The sequence below is a fragment of the Pteropus alecto genome, unplaced genomic scaffold (genome assembly GCF_000325575.1).
Source record: "Pteropus alecto unplaced genomic scaffold, ASM32557v1 scaffold311, whole genome shotgun sequence".
NCBI lineage: Eukaryota > Metazoa > Chordata > Mammalia > Chiroptera > Pteropodidae > Pteropus > Pteropus alecto.
In genome coordinates, this window is record NW_006431916.1 from 1,731,903 (window position 1) to 1,738,673 (window position 6,771).

General features: G+C 38.7%; 1 pseudogene; it reads right to left on the minus strand.

Annotated features, from left to right (window-relative positions):
- Positions 1 to 1,894: 1,894 nt before the first annotated feature.
- LOC112473685 lies at positions 1,895 to 1,989 on the minus strand (annotated as a pseudogene).
- Between the last annotated feature and the right edge of the window lie 4,782 nt (positions 1,990 to 6,771).

Sequence of the window (6,771 nt, forward strand, 5' to 3'; positions counted from 1 at the left end):
TTTTTTAAATTATCTTATCAGTTCCAACAACAAAAACAACTAAATCTGTTGGGATTTTGATTGAGAGTGTGTTGAATTTATAGATTAATTTGGAGAGAACTGACATCTAAATGATGTTGAGTCTTCTGATTATTGTTAGTATGATATATCTTTTCCTATTTTTTTATTTTAACCCAACTATATCTTTATATTTGAAGCTGATTTTTATTTTGATATCAAATAGTTAGATCTTAGTTTCTATTTATTTTTTATTTTTTTTTAGATCTTAGTTTTTAAGTACAATCTGACAACCTTTGCATTTTAATTGGTGTGTGTAGTCTGTTTACATTTAATACACTTTTCAATATAATAAGCCAACAAAATGAAATCGTAACAAGTAGTCAACCTAAAAAAAAAAAAAGAAAAAAGAAAAACAACAACAAAGATAAAACGAAAACAGATAAAAGTCGGTAGATTTATTGTTTCTCTTTCTTTTTTCTGGTTTCCTTTAACATTTTCTCCATATCTTTAATTTTTAACAAGTTGACTATGATGTGCCTAGTAAGTGTTTTTCTTTTTGTTTAATCTTTCTTTAGGTTTTCTCAGCTGTTGACTTCGTTTTCTTGTTTTGTTTTGTTTTTCACTTGGTTCTTTTTTTTTTTTTTTCTTTCATCACCTTTGGAAAATTCTCAGCTATTATTCTTTCAAATATTTCTGCTGCCCCAACGCCTCTCTTTTGTCTTTTTTGGGGGCTCCAGTAACATGTATGTTAAACCATTTGATATTGTCCCAGGGCTCTTGGATGTATGTTTTGCATTTTTACCCTTTTTACTTTTTGTGTTCCAGTTTGCATGATTTCTCACCTATTTTTAAGTCCACTGATTCTTTCTTCTCCTGTGGCCATTCTGCTGATACGAATGTCAAAGTAATTCTTTATTTCTGATATTGTGCTTGTCACGACATTTAAATTTGACTAGTTTGAATAGCTTACATCTCATTGCTGAAATTCCCCATTTGTTTATGTCTGTTGTACACCTTCTCACTAGTTTCTTTAATATATTAATTATAGTTATTGTATGAGTTTCCTATTGCTGTTGTAACAAATTACCACAAACTTAATGGCTTAAAACAAATGTATTATCTTAAAGTTCCAGAGGTCAGATATCAGAAGTGAGCCTTAAAGGGTTAAAATCAAAGTGTCTGCAGGGCTGCATTCCTTTCTGGATTTTCTAGGAGAGACCTGGTTCCTTGCCTTTTCCGATTCATAAAATATTGTCATCACAAATACATGCAAGACCCCCCTCTTATTTTATTTATATATGCCTTTTTATTCCAATTCCAACTCTCATTCCTTTTTCTGTTCCCTATATATGTAAACATCCTAATATGGTTAATGTGGATCTTTTTGTTTATGTCTTTACAAACTATATTTTGTAGTTCAATATGGTTTTAAATCATATAAACGCTAATGTGGTCTATATCTTATTTGGTTTCATACTTTTTGTTTTATTTTATTTTTTATTTTTTAATCTTATTTTAGTTTTGAATGCCCTAAAAGTATTCATGGCTAAACTTGCTTTACAATGAATTTTGTTAGGTAGCTCATCTGCTACCCCTGGGTTATCTCCGATCAGAACACTTAACCGCGAGGAGTTTGGCATGACTAAATAATAATGCCTTCTCTCATGTGTGGTTTGATATTTTTTTTATTAAATTTATTGGGGCGACATTGGTTAATAAGATTATATGGATTTCAAGTGTACGATTTAATAATATGTCATCCGTATATTGTGTTGTGTGTTCACCACCAAAAGTCACATCTCTTTTCGTCACCATATATTTATCCCCTTTACCCGTCCCTATTTCTCCCCATCCCGCCTTTCCCTTTGGTAACCACTAAACTGTTCTCTGTGTCTATGAGTTTTTGTTTGTCTCTTGTATGTCATCCTTCCACAGGGGCCATGCTAATCTTCATTCCAATTTTAGTATATGTGCTGCCAAAGCGAGCACTGGCTTCATGCTTTTTAAATGCAGCACTTTATTTTTAACATCTATTTATGTCATTATGCATGAAACTACTCTTTCGCTTCTAAGTGCTGCATAGTACTTCATTGTGTGCATACAGCATGACTTATTCTGTTACTCCAGCGATGAACTCAGATCGCCTCCAATTCCACAAATAACACTGCGGTAAATATCCTCTTACGTGACCCCTTATGAGCCTGTATGAGTTTTTCCTTGAGACAAACCAGGAGAGGAATTGCTGGGTCATAGAATATACATGATTTGACTAAATTCTTATTCTTTTCAGGGTGGCTGCACCATTGCCCCTTCCACCAGCAGTTCAGGAGTTTTCCACTGCCCCACTACACTTGGCTTTATTCAACTTGCTAACAACTGCCAATCTAATAGGTATAAAGTGCTGTTTCTTTGTTATTTTAATTTCTACTGCTCTGATGACTGATTTAAGTAGGTTTGCCTTTGATCTACGTGACTCTCAGCTGATTTTTTTCTCTTGTGTATCTTCAATTGAAAACGTTTCCCAGGCCCTTTTTAGGGCTTCCCACAAGTATCATTTGGCCTTTCTGCCTTGTTTATTGTCATCGCTGATGACAATCAGATGTAATCAGAGGCAAAGTAAATCTTTCCTCCAGTCCTTGGCTTGCGTGGTGAGTGGGATTGTGGACATGCAGATGCCTGAATTCCAGACTGAAGCTTCCATCAGCAAGACTTTTCCTACAATAGTGTTGTGTTTTTTTTTTAATTTTTAATTGCCAAAAGTAATTAAATAGCAAGACTTTTTAATCACCATATTTGAAGCTCTGTACTTAAGAAAACATTTCTTTCTCAAGCTGTTTGCTAATGACATTTAAAAGTCATTATTCTATCTTTTACCTCCTTGGGAAAAACATATGTGGCAGCATAAATTACCTGTTTCAGAGTTCAAGGCTGTGTCTTGAATGTGTGTGCAATTCTGCAAGGAAGGTCAGGCCTGTGGAAGAAGTTGGCTCGAAAGTAGAATTTGGAAAACAAATAATACTCGATCCAAATACTCTCTTGGTAACAAACCAAATAAAAATTGACGTAAACTTCCTTTAAGTACTTTAACATTTCTAAACAACATTTTAGGCATCATACTAAAATGCCAGCGCTTACACCACTGCAGGCTGACTACAAAATTAGGCAGGATCAGGATCAAACTACATAAATCTTCAAGGGGTGAATTCTTCTAAGGTCACATACATAGTCAAATTTACTTTTGCAAGTCCCTGAGACTCCTGTGGTACAAAGTCCCAGAAACTGGTTTGTCATTGTGGGTCATCAATTTCTCTAGTCATCTGTCATTTCCATCCTGATGTTTTCTGAGTTTACCTAGATTTTCACAACAAAATAGTCTCCTTTTCCTTCTAGTCTAACCAAATTTTGCTACTAAATGAACTACATTCAGCAAGGACAGTCCGATGCTTTAAGCAGCAAAAAAAAAAAGTGCCTCTCCACATCTCACCCCCACTGGCACGCATCCCCTCGGTTATGGTGATGTTAGGGAAGAATAGGGCTGTTTGAGAAGAACAACTTCACTGGTAGCAATCCCACTGTTTAGTAGCAGAAGGGGAGGTTGTGTCTAGGGCCACAGTACACAGTTGTGCAGTTTGTGCACTGTACATAATGGCCTAGTTGTGTTGGTGAATGGGAACTGAAATCCAAGTTGTGTGTCTTGACTTAGAGATGATCTTCACAGAAGGGGCAGCACAAATGTACCCTGTAAGCCACCAGAGGCCTCACAAGGTCAACGTTTGATCTAAAAAGGTCAGACCCAGACTTCGGGAAGACTGAGAACAGGCTGAGGTTGCTGTTCTGTTGTGAATCCAGGCACTGTATTCTCTGTTGCACCCTGTAGAAATTATATGCTTGAAAGGCTGCCTGAAAAATTGCAGATGAATGCCTTCAGATCCTGTGAGAAAAATGTTCTCAGTGGTGAAAGGGAGCATTTTGTTCTCAAGGACATTTGGCAATATCTAGAGACGTTTTTTATTGTCACGATTGGAGGCTGCTACTGGTAGTTAGAGGCCAGAGATGCTGCTAAACATCCTACAGTACACAGGACATTCTCCCACAATAGAATTATCTAATCCAAAATATCAATAGGACCACCGTTGAGAAACTCTGTGTTACATGAAGGTAAGAGGAATGACTTTCCTCCATAGGTGGATATGGGGGTAATAATGTGGTTATTTTAACCTAATGTTTAAACCAGTTGTATAGTTAGGTTTTCTCTTAAAGTAAAGGTTCCTCTTCAACCCCAATCTTATCCCATTCCACTCTCATTTCTTTCCCACCTGTCCTCCTATTGCCATAAGACAAGATGCTCAAAAGAAATTTCTGCATATTATTGTGTAAGTGTCTATGTGCACGTGTCTGCATGTGTATGAGAGAGAAACAGAGACAGACTGAGAAACAGGAAAAGAAACTTAGAGATGCAGAAAGAGATGTGCAAAGAAAGACAAGGGTGTCAGAGCAAGGGGTAAATGGAAAGAGAGAGAGGCAGAAAAAAAAGAGAAAACCACAGAGGACTGACATCTAACTAATTTTTTTTTTTTAAAACACATACCTCCTGTAGTATGTCAGAGTCTGGAAATTCAGCAATAACAAGTCAAGGTCCCTGTGCTCAATGAGTCCACAATCTCTCCAAGAGACAAAGACAACCAGCTGTAACACACATGGAAAGTGGAAAGGTCACAATAAAATCATAAACAAAGCTGGAGGAAATACAGAGGATGGGCTGACATTCTGCAGGGTGGAGGGTGCAGGGAAGACCTCAGGGTGGAGTGACTATTGAGGTGAATGGGGCGGAGAAGCATTTTGTCAGGTGAACAGAATGAGGAGTGAGGTTTGGGAAATGGTAGAGGGCTAGGAGGTGAGGATGCACAGTGGACTTGGGCAGTGGAGAGGTAGAGGTGGGAAATGAGGTTGAAAATGGCAATTATGACCCCCTCACAACTCCCCAGAGCAGGATTAGACCTTGAATCTGTGCTCGAAGTCATACATATGGAAGATGCCTAGAGTTTCTGCTGTAATATTTCCTCGTGTCAAAACAAGTTTTACTAATGTGTCAGCTTTTCAGTGAGGCCTACTTTGAAAAATTTCAATTCACCTCACTGGCCTTTTCAGCCCTTTTATCTATTTTTTCCTATAGTACTCATCATCTGATAACATGATATAACTAACTTATTAATTTAATGTTTGTATTTCTTGACTAGAATGTAAGTTTCATAAGAGCAGGGCTTTTCTTTTGTTTAGTAATATATCAAGAACAGTGCCTAGAACAGTGTCTCATGCATAGGAAATGCTCAATAAATACTTGCTGAATGAATGAATGAATGAACATGGAAGTTAGAGGTATTTCCTCAGCTGTCCGCTCTTTTCCAGAACTTTCTGACAGCTGCTCCTGAGGAGGTATAATAGTTGTTTAGTGTTACGTAGCAAATTACAATAAACTTAGGGGTTTAAAACAACACACATGTATTATCTGACAGTTTCTGTGAGTAAGGAGTCAAGGCACAGCTTAGTTGGATCCTCTCTCGAGGGTCTTGCATGGCTTCAATCAAGGCATCAGCTGGGGCTGGGGCTCACCTGAGGCTCTACCAGGGAAGGGGCTACTTCCAAGCCCTTCAGATTATTGGCAGAGTTCAGCTCCTGTGGCTATGTGATGCAGGGCTTCCATTTCTTACTAGATGTTGGCTAGAGGTTGCCCTCAGCATCTAAAGCCCATCTGCAGTTTCCTGCCATGTGAAGATCCCCAACGAGGCCACTTGCCAGGAAGGGAGACAGGGCCACCAGAAAGATAGGCACTACAACTTTGTGTAGCATAATGTAAGCACATACCCACAATCACCCACATCTTGTCACTTTTGCCATATTCTATGGATTAGAAGCAAGTCACAGGTCCCACCCACTCAACAAGAGGGGATCACACAAGGTCATGAACACCCGGAGTTGGGATGATAGGGGCCACTTTAAGAGAAAGTCTACCACAGGAGGTGACAGCTGGAAGTGATGCTTCTTCTTTGAATACCATCAGTACCTTGGTCTCATGCACACTTCAACCTATGCACATATCAAGAGCTATTTACACATTTGTCTGCCTTACCCACAAGACTAGGGGCAAGAATTGTTCTTGTTTATCTTTAGAGTCAGTTTCTAGCACAGAGCTTGGCACATAGTAGAACATCAGTTTTGGATGAATGGGTGCAAGGGTGGTTGAATGGATGGATGGATGGATGGATGGATGGATGGATGGATGGATGGATGGATGGATGGGTAGTGAATAGATATATGAATGGATAGATGGAAGGAAGGCAGGAAAGAAAGGGCATCGTGGTGACAAAACAAGGGTGATGGCAAAACACTTGGACAAAAGAAGTGCATCCCTCCCCTGACAGTAGAGCCACTCACTGTGAAGCAAGAAGGTGTAAGCAATAAATTATGTGTCTGCTCATTGTCCCAGCCTCGTTTCTGGAACTACCACTTGGAGTCTTTAATCAGGGCAGTCAAGAGACCAGAAGCAGGCAGTTCCTCTTTCCTAGATCTTTTTTCTCCACAGGAAATAGGAGTGGAAACAATCATGAGAGATATCCAAATGTTCCCTGTGGGAAAGCACCAATGAAATCCTTCAGCTCTTTGAGACTTTGGCAGGTCTGGAGGTAATTTCCTAAGAAATAAACTGAAGGAAGAAAGCACAGAGAGGATTCCTTTGTAATCTCCTCCAAGGCTCTAGGCAAAGGCTTTGATAAC